Source organism: Chroicocephalus ridibundus, chromosome 3 (assembly GCF_963924245.1).
Source record: "Chroicocephalus ridibundus chromosome 3, bChrRid1.1, whole genome shotgun sequence".
NCBI classification, from domain to species: Eukaryota; Metazoa; Chordata; class Aves; order Charadriiformes; family Laridae; genus Chroicocephalus; species Chroicocephalus ridibundus.
This window is the reverse complement of record NC_086286.1, coordinates 87,243,518-87,258,459: the sequence shown is the minus strand read 5'-3', so window position 1 is coordinate 87,258,459 and position 14,942 is coordinate 87,243,518.

Below are 14,942 nucleotides of genomic sequence, written 5' to 3'. Positions count from 1 at the left end.
TTTCAATTAAAGATTAGGAGAAAAGAAAAACAAAGTCAATATTTACAATATGCTCTGTATTTTTCTTAGAAAGCATAGTGTGAAGTAGTCCTGATCGGAGCTATTCCAAATTCAGTAGTAGTTAGGTCTGATGCTAACAATTCAGCATATACTTCAGTTCTTGCAGATCCAACCTGAGCACAAAGTGACAACACAAGGCGTTCTCGGTTGTGCATGTCTCTGGGCTTATGTGATCTCGTACAATTTTAAAAGATTTTTTTCATATGAACTCTCTCTTTACATCAGATTTGTGCTCAGAAAACTATAAAACACTAAACTAAGATATGGATAAAGAACCATTTTCCAGTTAGCTGCAACTTGTAATACTTGGCATATATACTTTGTACTTGGACTTGAAGATACCAAGACATCAACAGAGTCAAAACCTGGAGCACACTTCAAATGTTAAGCATTGCGCCTTTTAGTAGTTCTCTTCTTTTTTCTTTCCGTTGGCTCTTTGGAAGTTTTTGAAGTGACTGTGCAGGAGTAGCACAGGCGTCTGCTGCAGCACTTTGCTGAGCCTCACTCGGTGTCTCGGGAAGAATATTACCTGACACCGACACACTAAGTCAGAGAACCTAATGTAAATTCTGTGCTTCAGCTGTACAAGCAGAATGTAGGGTATTTTCAGTTTCATTAAAATTAAAGAAACCTATTGGAAAAATATGACTTTTCTAAAAATAATGATAATTTTTTTAAAAGAATGGAAAGAGTAGCACCAAATTTCTTTCTTTGGGAATATTAAAATTCTCAGCAGAATACTAAGCATCAATGGTTGAACTTTTAAATTTTATAAATCCACTAAGATAGCCCACATAGTTCTTAATGCTTTTCTCCATATTGCCTTTATGAAGCTTCCAATTTTTGGCAGCCTTAATGCATTTTATTTGTCGGTGTTATTAATTAATTAAGCTGTAGCAAGCGCAATGTGCCGTTTCATGAAATAATAACTTTTCAGCTGTAGATATTCAGTGGCAAGAGACGCACGATAGGAATGAGTGAAAGAGTGTAGTTTTGCATTAGTTTTGTTGTATGTCTTTTCCTTTTTGAAAATGCTTGAAAACAGAAGTAAATGTTTGTTGAGAAAGGGACAAAGAACAGAGGTGTGGAAAGTTTTGATTGAACGCTTAATGCATTTAGATTAAAAAACAGTAATAACAACAAAATTGTAAAAGGGACATTATAATTCACTCCGAACAATAAAAAGAGAGCCCTTCATTTCAAGGATGTCCTTTCAAATTTTATCTAGGTCAGCATGCACCAGGGACCAAGTATTAACTCTGCCACTATGCTAGGGAAGACAATGAAGTCAGCCCACAGATGAATTTTGTCCTAACTGTCACTAACAACTCCTGACTAACTCACAACTCTGTGCAGACTGAATTAGACATTTAAAACTCCCAAAGTGGATGTATCCACAGTATAAAGCTGTGTCTTACACCAAATGGCATCCTTGTGTGAAGGCAGCCAAGAATGGAATATTTGTTATTGTTATCAATAATAATAATTGTTTCCAGTAGAGTTTGTGGTCTGTGGTTCCTGCTAATAGTAATATTGAGACTGCTTATTTTCTCACTTCTGCTTTTCTGCAATTCAATCTGCTGCCTGCATTTGGCTCTGTTGCTCAGAAAAAGGCTGCTTGTACTTCTGATCCCTCGTCTACACCCCTCTCTCCTACACTGACCCCCAACCTTCCTCGCCTTGCTCTTTCTTCTTTCCTCTAACATCCTTTCCATTGACCTCTTACTTTCCTCTGATGTTTTCTTCTTGAAACTACAGTTATGCTTTAAGACTCTGCCTTCATAAATCCAAAACAAACCCACCAGACAACCAGAGATCTGCCTTGGTTTTTTTTTCTATTTTCTGATTGTTCCCCTCTTCAAAACTCCCAAGTTCTTTTTTACCACTACAGTTTTTTCAAAGATATGATTGGGTTTGGTTTTTTATTTTTAATTTTTTAAAACAACTTTAGGACACTATGAGAAATTCATTAAACATTTGAATACTGGTCAATTCACAGCTTTCCCAGAAAAGAAAAAAGTGTTTAAAAATGTTCTTGTATTTAAATAAAATTATTTTTAAAGATATTGAGTTTAAATTACTTCATTTATTTACCTGAAAAATTTTGTATAGATGGTAAAAAGGGTAAATTAGAGTATTGCTTAGGCTCTGAAGGCCATTATAAAGGCCTCATAATTCTGATTAAGAATCGTGTTAAGTGACAGTGAGCTACCAACTGACTTAAATGAGCAAAGAAGACTGTACATCAGGGAGTAGGTATGTAAGAAAAACCAAACCAGACCAAAAGCAAAACACATTTCAGTAGAAACTTCTGTACTGCATAAGGATATCCAGGACTTTCCTTTTAATTTAATTAACTTCAGCAACAATTACGTTTTGCATGGCAAATGTTCTTCTCTTTGCTTACTTCAGTCTTCTGTCAGCTATTCATTTGATTGTAACCACCAGCAGAAAGTGTACTTGGGAGTGGCAGTGGCTTCATTTTAGAGAAATATGAAACAGGTTGGAAAAACATTAATAAAACTCATGAGGAAAATAGTCTATGATGTCAACACAACCTTCAAATCCATGGACTGCATTTATTAAAAAAATAAATATACACTTATGTCACGCTCTTGTCATTAACATTTAACGTGCGAAGAGTGGGCGCACATTCTATATTTAATTAAAACACAAAATTATGACTTCCATCTGCACATGCAGACCTGAGAAGGAGCTTAAGGTGCACAAAAAATTTACATCTGGTATTCAAATATTGGTGGGGGGGATATTTTGACCATATCAGGTATCACATCATTCCTCTAGCGTAGAATAAATATGATACTTTATTTATTAATGTTTGAAGACATTTTCAATATTTGAAGTTTCTCAGGCACTTGCATAGAGTTTAAATCATGTGGGGGAGCACAGCTTCCCAAGGTTAGGAGTTCTCTTCAGTTATTTACTTATTTTTATTTTATTTTTTGGTTCCTTTGGAAACACATACAGAAAATTTTTTTTCTTAGCGCTGCTTTTTCTCTAATTCTTTTGTTCTATATTTGGTGCCAAGGAGCACAGACCATGTTAAATCCATACAGCAGTCTGCAATCTTCTTAACCATATGCTATTTTTACAGCAGGTCACCTGTGGAAATGGTTTTTGTCAACCAAATCCTCCTCTTCTTGGCTTGTCACTCTGCTTGCTCACACTGAGGCTAATCCTGGTGCTGTCACTCTGCAGCCACCGAAGCCACCATCTGCTCTTTGCCCTATTCCGGCCTTTGATCAAACAGCAAGCAAATCCTTCAGGATAGGGAAGGATTTCCTGGGCACTGGCCATACGGCAACATATTTGGTCATTGCATGGAGCCCTATGTAGCACTGCAATTGCTGGGAAGTAACATGCTTCCCCAACGTCTTCACTTGGAGTTAAGGAGATTTCTCAATGCAAAAATCTATCATTCTCGTCCACCTCAGAACGGGCAAAGGCACTTGCACACAGCTTTGAAATAAGGTTATGAAGCGGACATCATGTCCCCCAGAGTGGCAAAGACTAACCCCCCACAAGAAAAAGGAAAGGACCATGCTGACCTTCCCACAGTCCCCACCTGAAATATGTTTGCTGACAAGGAGTTCAGGTGACCCAGAAAGATGTTGATTCAGAATTGTTTTCTTGTCTCCATGTGAACAGATCTGAAACTCAAAGGATAAGGCTGGGTAGCTGCAAGAGGAAATCCAAAATGCCAAAGGGGATCCTGATTTTGTGACAGAGGGAGGGAACTGGGGCCACTATAATAACACAAGATAGTAGACCTTAGCACAGCTTGCTTTTGCTGAGCAGTGATGGGACCCAATATATCACTTATCTCTCTTATGGGCATGGGGTGGGGGCACTTAATGGTACAACTACTGCTAAACCCTGCAAAACTGCATCTGACATGGCTTGAGGTAGGACAGAGGCTAACACAATCGCTGAGTAAGTGTAACTGCTGGGCCTTAAAATATCTGTAGACTATAACAGAATTGCTGAACTAACAAGCTGCTGAGCCAGCATAACGAATAGAACAGAGCAAAAATAATGCAATAACTTCGTGGTTAAGACAGCTGTAAATGAAAGAGAAGGGAAGGGCTGTCTCTCAGCCAGTCTCGAAGAACTGGCTCCCCAGTCTCTTGTATATGGACTGGAACGGCTTCAGCAAAACAGCAGAAGGACAGTCTGGACAGCTGAGAATGTATGTGGCCAGTGGGTCACAGCATTATAAGAAGATAAAAGACAACTCAGAAATTCACCAGGGTGGGGTCAGCAGAAGAGAATCAGCATTGCAGGTGCCAGGGGCTGAGAAATGTTTTTTGAAAGGTGAGCATTTTCTCCAAATTTCCTTGACATACTGGGCAGGATGTGCCTGGATCCCCATGCTGTGAGTGTGACCTCTAAGTGTCAATGGGATCTTGCAGGCCTTCGTATGTTGAGAGAACCTAGGGATCTGGCCAGAAGAGTGTCTCATAAGCAGAGATTTTGCTGCTAATGCGTGTACTACAGAGTTTATAATAAATGTCCACTGCTGTTTATATAATTTAATTAGTTATTTTACAGGATTGCAACAAAGATAGATAGATGGGTGGATGGATGGATAGATAGATAGATAGAGAGATAGATAGATAGACAGATAGATAGATAGACAGACAGACAGATAGATTCATACATACATACATACATACATAAATTCATTTCCATGTTTAGCTTATCATTATCTCATTGTTCTGTTGCTATCATTGCCTGTAGTCCTTGGCTCGGTTTGGTTGTTCCGCAGTTAAATATTGCTGATTCGTAGTTATATTTGCTGTTGCTGTGCTTGCACCTATACACTGGAATTTCTATAAGCTGCTAGTCAACATAATTTATTAAAATCATTATATATACACTGTGTGAATAGTTAGTTTCCTTCCTAGCTGGAAAGTGTCATTGCACAATCCTGGGCTTGTGCTTCTACTCACTAATTCATTTGTATTTTCTATCTAAATTTTACAGTTATATCTTTAAAAAATTAAAAGGGAGTATGGTACTGATACGTAGTCATTCATATTGCTAAACTATTAGCCTGGTTTCTGATATCTTTGGTCCAGGACAACTAGCAAAAGTACTAAACTACCATGCCAACTAGCATGTCTGGGTATGCTTTGAAGGATGGCATGAGCTGGAAGCTATTCCAAATAAATAGTTTGGATGTCGTCACCATGTTTTGTCAGGAAGGGATTTTAATCGTATGGACACGAACTGCACCATGTCTGTCCGCATCAGGAACAAAGCACAAAACCTATTTCATCTGATATAACACTTAGACACAGACTTATGTATCTTTCCTACTCGTGTCCACAACAGTTTTGAGCAGGGTTCTAAAGCTTCTAGTAGGTCTTTTTTATTATTCAAACAGCTACTGTTTTGTAAAATGAAACTTTTGGAAAAGTTCCACTCAACAAAGCATTGCTGATAGCAATTGAACTTTGCATAAATATATGCTAAGATCCTACAGAACTTAACAGAGAATGAGAGTTTCTTATACGGGTATGGATCATCTTACAGAATAAATTAATTCTATATCACATTCAGCACGTCCCAAGAGCCATAAACAGAATATTTTGTCTTTATTTCTTTATTATTAAATTATGTTACATTTTAATCTGAGATTTAATACTGTCCTTTACAGAGAACACATGCTCAGTTTTTTCACGTGCTTTTTTTTTAGGACATTTTTTCATTTCTTTCTATTCTGCATTTTAATAAAAAGCAGAGAAAGTATGCAAAATATAACACATTGAGCTCTCCTTTCAAGCACAAGCAGAATGTTTACCCTTGAATTAAAGAAAAAAAACTATATGTCAGCATATTTAATTTTGAGTTTATATGAATTTGAGTCATTAAGCTTAAGTCTAGACTCAGGATGACATTTTTTCCCCTGTCATCTGGTTTTAATTGAATCATAATTTTATGTCTTCACAGAATGACTCTCACATGTTACTAGATTTTTAACAAAAATATATAGAGAGAAAAAGACATGATTTTCCCCCTATCACTTCCTATTTCCTTTTCTCAAAGACTTAAAGAATTATTTAGCACTTTAAGAACTACTCCTCTTCTCTTCTCCTATTTCTCAGACAAATTTCCAAAAAGAGGGGAGGAAGTTTCCCCTATCTCTTTTACAAAGTTAATTGTTCCCTTGTGGGATAAGTTGCCGAAATGGGAAACGTGAAAAGAAAGTCTGCAAGGTAACGCTCACAGGGCTCCCGTGGATGCTCACTTCAATCAGCAAAGGTTTGGAAATGCATTGGGGATCAGATATGTTAATCATTTAAAATCGGTGCCTAAATCCAAATATACCAGAGTGAAAATACAGAGAGCTGCTGCATTTCCCCCCTCCCAAGAAGCAGTGTTTCAGTTAGAAGCCATGTTGACAGCAGCTGTTCCTGCTGTGTCTGAGTCCTCCTTGCTCCCCTTAAGGAGTGCAATATTAATGTCTGTGCTTAGTCTGTGCTCAGATATCTGTATTCACATAAGCAGCTATTCTGCGTTTCTTCATTTCCATCACAACAACACTCAACACATAACCAAGGCACTCTGATTTTACGGTGCCTGTTGTAATGGTATATGCTAAACAGGGAAAAGTGCAGTACTGCAACTGAAAGCATTAATAATTCCTGGCAGATAAATGGGCATACACCATGATATAGCTAAATAACAGTAAAAATGTTATAGATCTAAATAAATTATAAACAATAATAAGAATAATGAATAAATAAGAGTTTAAGATTTATTTTTCTTCTCCTTTTTTGTCTAAAATCAAGAGGTAAAGTCAGGCCACATTTTCAACATGAAACCCGCAAGCATAAGCACTTGGTACTTCATTGCTACTTAATGAAAACTAAGATTCCAAGTAATAACAAAAAAAAAAAAAAAGCAACTCCGAGAGCTGAGGTTTCAAAAAAAAAAAAAAAAAGATTCATGACAAAATCATAAAAACAGACATCACGGAAACTATACTGTTGAGATGCTGCTTCTTGTCTAGACAAAATTAAGGTGGACTTTTCACTCTACTCCCACATAAATAAAAAGCAGGCTGTGCTCTAAGAGAGTAAATTTTGTAATTCTTAATTTTTCCTCAGAAGTGAATTATCTAAATAAGTAGGAACATAAATGCTGTTAAAATGTGACTGCAGAATTTACTCTTTATCTCTTCTTTTGTTCCTTTCCATTCATTTAACAATTTCAGAAGAAACTACCTTTGCTTTCCATCGTCTTTCTAAAGGCTGAGTGAAAACCTGTGTCGCTGCCAACTGCTGCTGCACCTGATGTTTTATTTCCACAGCTCTCTCCAAACTTGTACATGAACCTTAAGACCTGAGCTCATTCATGAGGCAAGCCTTTGCTTCCAACCTTATGCAAAATAGCCAGTGGGGTCATTTATTCGGCATAAGATTTATTCTTTAACTACTGCACATGGTTAAATTTACAGTGATGTTAACTGGGGTTCAATGTGTATATTAACAGGATGCTGGAGGACTAACTGAATTCCTTTCTGGTATATTCAAAGTCACCATAGGTGTTATTTATGCCACTTCTGTTCTTAGTGCCTTTGCCAAAAAATAAAAGTCAGTCCAACACAGTTGTCATCTAAAAATAAACACCAATGAGATCTTCTTCCTGTGGGCTGTAAGGTCATTCTGTAACTCAGCATGGTTCATTGATCTCTTCTACCCCCTGTGCCTTTCCAGATTTATTGGAAATCTGTTCAAAGGAGAATATATCTTACCGCGCACTACTCCAGGAACTGCTGCTAAACGCTGAGTAAAAGATTCTTTTCTACTCCCTTTATTCCTTGTCCTTAGAGACAGAACCAAGGAAAATCTTCCCAAGTGTCTCAGTCATCAGCTGAAAACAAATGAGCTGGGAATACAGGTTGAATACCTTCTGCTGCTCTTCCTTTGGACAGGTTCACTAGTTCAGGAAACACCTTGGGAGCGATTCACGTCAGTGTGTGTCTGTATTGCTTCTTTCATTAGCGTGAAGAGCTTCAAAGTAATTTGAGTCAATGATCTGATTATTAATAAAGAACAGCACTGGACACAGGTCAGGCATGCCGGCTTTGTATTTATCTTCCCTTTAATATATCACAGTATTAAATAGCACTATGAAGAGAGAAATCACATTGCAACTAGCAAGAGATATCTACCTATTTACTTCCTGTTAACCTAATCATATCATGGCACAGGGCAGTTCAAGCACTCATGTAAACATATGTAACTTATTAGAAAAAAATGGAGTTTCATCCACATTCACTCAGGTTACGTCCCCTCTTCACAGTAAATTCTGATATAAACAGGAAAATACAAACACGTGTGCTGGGAGTTTTACTGGAAGCTCAGCAGCTGGAATCTAATCACTGAAGTTTGATTCATTTTTTTTTTGTTCTTTTCCTTTTTTCTTTCTTTAAAATCAAGGTTTCTAGCAAGACTAATGTATGTGCACTCAAGCCAGCGGTATGTGTTGTATTAGTACAGCAGCACAGAAGCAGTAGGGTCCTGGGGTCTGTGGAGCTCTACCAAAACAAAGGGCTCGTCTTCGAGCTGTCCCTGGAAAGCAGTGTGCAAAAAGGGAAAGAGGCTCAGTACTTTGAGAAAAAGTAAGATGAAGCACTTAAATTTCTTTGATTCCTACTACAGAGATACATATGACAGAACAAATTTGCGTCAGACTTTTTGTAAAGTGTTATCTCCTGCTTTCCCCTACTGCTGGGCCAGGCAGCTGCGTGCCCCTTCCCCATCTGGACCTCATTCCTCTCTTCTCTCTCTTCTCTATTACTCTTGAATGTGAACACTCATCTGCTTTTGGCCTCATGTTTTTGCTGCCAAGTGCATAATAGTGGGCTAGAAAGGCTGTGCTTTCAAGTCCTAATAATGGAAGACTCTTCCTCACACAGTAAATTTGATAGGATGCTCTCTTTAAACCATTATCTGATTAATAATATATAATATCAACAGTCACTTTTTTCTCTGTCTCATCTTCCTCCTTCATCCCAAAGGAGAAGTGGTGCTGAAGAGGCAATAGAATTCAGAAATGGAATATTTCTCTTTGAGTAGACATTCAAACACCTTTATCTCTATCCACCTCTCTCATATTCTCCAAAGACATCCCCGCCTTCATGACCTCTCCAGCTTCCAACCAGTCGATTCCTTTGCTCTCTCCCCTGAAACAAACATGCAACACATATTGTGAACTTTACCTAAATAAACGCAATGGTATTTGAAATGCATATTTAAGTCCAAGGGTGAAAGATGCTATTTCAGCCCAGCAGAACAGCATGCAAGGCACTCCACTGTCATACTTGTACACTGCGACTAGGCATAAGTTCTTTGTGAATTTCTGTTAAAAAGTTTTAAGTCCTGCTATTACTACTTCATATTTCATTTTTTAGTCAGGATGTAACTTATTTAGCAGTAATTAGTGAATTACGTGGGTGAGTTGATTAAGTGCTAACTTTCTTCCACTCCATGCAAACTGAATGCAAGGCCGTTTTCAAGGAGGCATGATCCAGACTTCAATAGATACACACAACAGGTGGTTGTCCTATTTCTGTGTACATACTAAAAGTAGAGTGGCAGACTTGCTTGCCTGGTGCATCACCCCTGCATGAGAAGCACATGAAAAAGTCTTTCTACTATTGATTTTCTTTCTTAAGGTTGGTAAACATCATCATAAACCCAGCCCCAAATATAGTAATTCCAGCTCAAATTTGTAGCCCAGTCTACGAAATAAACACAGATACGTCCTTGGAATTCAATGTCCTAGAAATAACTAACTAGTCCAAATTCCTGAGAATTATACAAACTCTATGAGCATCTGAGTTTGCTGACATAGAGTCATAGAATCATAGAATCATAGAATGGTTTGGGTTGGAAGGGACCTTAGAGATCATCTAGTTTCAACCCCCCTGCCATGGGCAGGGACACCTCCTACTAGACCAGGCTGCTCAAAGCCCCATCCAGCCTGGCCTTGAACACTTCCAGGAATGGGGCACCCATACATTCTCTGGTCAACCTGTTCCAGTGCCTCACCATAAAGACTTTCTTCCTAATATCTAATCTAAATCTCCCCTCTTTCAGTTTACAACCATTGCCCCTCATCCTATCATTCCACTCCCTGATAAAAAGTCCATTCCCATCTCTCCTGTAGGCCCCCTTAAGGTACTGGGAGGCTGCCATAAGGTCTCCCTGGAGCCTTCTCTTCTCCAGGTTGAATAACCCCAACTCTCTCAGCCTGTCTTCATAGCACAGGTGCTCCAGCCCTCTGAGCATCTTCGTGGCCCTCCTCTGCATGTATTTCTAAATATGTGTTCTTTTTTGTTTCAGTAGCTTTCTTAGGAAATCTAAGATATCTCCACATATTTTGCAGATAAATGTTTAACATTACCTGGAATGGGTATAAAAGCTATATATTTCCTGACACTGTTCCTAAAGAAATACGGTGAGATTGATCCCTCATGATTACAGGTAGCAAAGCTAGACTGTGAAAATAAACATGCAAACAAATAAAAACATTAAGGAAGCATCAGGATACCACAGCACTGAATACTGTAACACCTAAGACACCTTTGCATCCAGCAGTTGGAGATAGGTAAGAACCTTACAAGATGATCCTAATAACCAGCATGCTGAGCTGACAGCTATAATGTTAAAATACTGTAAAAGCAGCCAACTAAACTAGCAGAGCAAAGAAAAACCCCTGAATTTGTGTTTAAATCTCACGGATAAATTAAACAATGATTCATTTCTTTTTCCCAAAATCTGTTGAGGTTTAGGGCCTCAGAGCAAGAACTGTAACCCACAACTTCCCATCATCACATATGAAATGAGCGCACTTTAACTGTGGAGCTGGTGAGCCTTCTCTCTCTCTCACTCTCTCTCCCCCTCTTTTCTTCTTCTTGCTGTAGTAGAATGCCTATTTCAGTAGGTTTTTAACAAAGTGAAATTCCTTTAAAATGAGTTCAAATAGTTGTTAAAATAGGATGTAAAATAGGATTCACTGTAAACTTTGACTGTCCCAGGCCGCACGTACCCAATTGCTTCCTAGTTAGGGCAAACCATAGGAAAAGTGGCTTTGAGTTATTTCAGGCAGAAAGGGTGACTGAAGCCCAGGTCCTCTGGACGTGAAATTAATGCTCTAACCACTGACCCTATGTATAAAAGGATAGCATTGAAACACATCATATCTTACAAAAAATGGCAAGTGTGACTGAATGCGGTGTAAGTGTACTCATAGCACTTCTGCTGGATTGAGTTCTTTCAAGGTTCCTGGTAACATTGCATCTAATTTATAGATCCAAGCCAGCCCAAAGCAGCACAAAGTTGTCCAGCTTTATTAAAACTGTGGCATTTTTGGACAGACACAGAACAAGACTTAAGGTATTTGAGGAACTCTTCTGTTGAAAACTGAGCAACTTTCTGAGTTCAAGTGCTTCCAGAACAAGAAGTCATCTGAGTTGGGGTTTTGAGGGTGGCAAAGCTGACTTAGAGTGCATGAATTCCACCTGACTTCCACTTGAGGAACTACAGACCTTTCTGGAGTTATACATCAATTTACAACTGTAGGAAAAGAAATAACCCCAAAGTATTTTTTTTCCCATAGGTGCAGTACTTTAACTCCCCTTACACACGTAAAGAAAATCTACACCCATATTTCTCAGGATTATATTCTGAGATATCCTTCCATTTCAAAATAAAATGTGAAAGAAAAAGGCCAAATACAAGACATGCTGAGGATCTGTAACAATTTTGCAGTTAATGCTTTTATCCAGACATGATTGAACTTCATGCCCTCCCCAAGCTCTTTCCATCTGCTCAGCGAAGCACAGGGTAAGAAAACAAGTAACTGCTGTAAATTGATCCTGAACTTTACCGTCTCACATGCAGGCCTTCCAAAAAATACTTAACACAGTAACTAGAGTTGTAATATACTCATGTAAGAAAGAACATTGAGTTAGGCAATTAAAATCTGGTTGTCTTCTTTCTAGTATGGATCTGGAGTAATTTCACTGAAGTTAAGAGTGTAAGTCTTGATTTACATTAGTGGAGATGAAAGCAAAAGTTTGGCCAAGAGCATTTCTAAATTTATGGCATTAGTAGATTGACACAGGTTCTCTTTGGGGTTAAGTGAAAAAATAACATATAATATCTTTCAAACCAATGCAATTGGGGCAGCTTTAAGCACTACACTTTCCTTCTGAGTACAGAAAATACACGTTTATTATGCATGGGGGATCTTTTATTTTATCAAGATTGCCGAAAATATAAAGGGAACCAAATATACCCATGCCAAAATTACCTCCAGAAGCACATTTAAACAAGACTTACACAACATTGTCAGAGGGGAAGAGCAAGCACCGAAAGTGTCTTCTCTGATTTTCTGTAAATCTCTCCCTGGGTGATTTTGATGACTCAAGACCTGAGAAGCTTAGAAAAATATATATGAGACAGTCAGCTGCTGTTAACTCTATAAATACAAACAATAAATATTGTATCCCCCACTACGAAAGAAAATTATAGTGCCCTGAGCACAGTAAGAGTAACACCACTACCAAAAGAATATTATATGTCATAAGCTGTTACAATTAATGATCAAAAGGAGAAAAAAAAATGCCCTAAGTCCCTTTTTTAATAAGCTTTGTATTCATGAGCAACAAAATTAGCAGGCATGTCTCATTTCAAATACTACTGTAAATATTATTTAGTATCTGGAAACTGACTAAAACATTTTGACATAGCAAAAATTTCAACAGAACAATTTGTTACTCTAAGAAAGCAGTAAGTCTTCAGCTGCTGTAATCAACTCAGTGTGATTGAATAGCTCTGTACACATTTGAAAAAAGAAACAAGGAAACAATCCTACTTCTGTATTCTGTCCACACTTCATATTTAAGCCAGTCCAGCTCCAGACCCTGATCTAGATCGTAGAGCCCATTTGTGTGATAAACATAAACATTGGACACAAGAACTCTGCCAAAGGTTTATAGTGATTGAACCTGCCTGATCCAAATACCTTTGCTAAAAATTTTCGGCGAATCATTCTAACAAATAGTTATTCTATTTTTAAGCTTTTTAGACTCTGATCATTTTCTTTCAGGCTTCTTTTACTTATTCTGGGTAAGTTGAAGCTTTCAGTAGTATCAAACAGTTATTTTCCATGGACAAAGTGAATATCTTTTAAATTCCACAAACACAATATTTATTTAGATAAAAATATAATTTAAAATGTGTTGCAGTGTTCTTAACCTAATATCTGTGAGTCAATGCTTAAAGCTTTTAAGAAAAAATGAATTGTGTTCACATGGACAGTGCATTAGGCTGAGATTCAGAAGACCTTTCCTTTGCTGTCTTTCCTTGCCCTGGTACTGGTTGTCTGCTGATGATGTTGGGAACATCACTTGGGCTACATACTCAGTAGCAAACCAAATCTGCCCAGGACTATTTTCTACCAAGGAAGCCAAGTAGAATATCCCATACCTTTACTATTTGACTCTATGATCTGTCAAAAAATGCAAGATCTCCAGAGTAATTTTCCAAAGCCTGTGCTGACTCTGAACTGTGACTGAGATAGGTTTGGAACCTGTCTGTCCTTTGCCATTAGATGATTGAGTTTTAGTATCATCTGCTTGGGGCCCTCTTTTGTTTATCTGTGTAGACGTAGGTTTTACTTCCATCTTCTGCGGTTTCTCCATCTGTAAGAAGGGGAACATGATACCTGCTTCCCCTACATCATGCTTTGTAATCTATAAAGGAAAGCATTAGCTATTTTCCTTAATAAAGAAAATGAAAATTAACTATTAGAAAATACAGCACATTCTTTCTCCCCTTATAATCACTATAACTCTTCCAACCTGCCGTCTACAGAAAAGCCTTTATGTCCTTACTTGCTCTGTAATGAAAATATGCTGTTGGAACAGTAGCATTGACTTTCTATAATGTCTACTAAAGGTGTAGTAAAGCTTTTGTTAGGGATATAATCCTGAGAAATATAAAGACAGAGTGCTGTAATTTTTCTCACAGTTTTAATCATTATTTTTTATTATTAAAATTGGAATGGCTAGGTATTTAATGTTACCTATTATACTGAATATAGAAGATGCAATTCAGCAATGTGTTTTGCCACTTGCTTGTCCTGTTTAAGTCAAGGAAGCTTAAATGGACTTGTAGAAGGCAGCTATTTTGTATTCAGAGCCATGGTGATGCAGGACTATGTATTAATTTTAAAGCTTTACTATGCAATCCCTATTATCTATAAAAGACAGCTACTAGCATTGTTTCTTGTTATTTGGTTTGTATTCTAATGAGTGGTATTTCAACACATGTTTGTGTTCTAACAAATTGGAAAACAGATTTTTCATAGGGAAATGGAAAATGTTGCTGTGCAAAGTAAGTTCTAATGAGGTGTTTCTGGCAAATTTTAGGAGTCAAAGTTGAGAACTAATGAGTGCCTTGAGTCAAGTGAATGATAACAGACCATGTGGAAGTTGAGAACTGCCTTGGTTCTTTATTTGTTAATTTCTTGATTGTCAAATAATTTCATTTAGTAAAGAAAGTATAAGTTTCTTTTTTTTTTGTATCTAGCATTCATTTTCACCCAGAACCCTTGATTGGTAATAAAAAAAAAAAAAAATATTATCTGTTTATTTTCTGTGAGTGTTTATAGTGTCAGGTCCTGTTCCTACATGCTCGTACATGTGTGAATAATTTTAAGTGGATGAGCAGAATTAAAATGTTTGCAGAAGTATTTATAGGAATAAAGCCTAAATCCAGTTGGTAGTCACTGATAGTGGAAAAAGAGCTCTTTTCAGACCGCACACTTGCTTCCGTTGC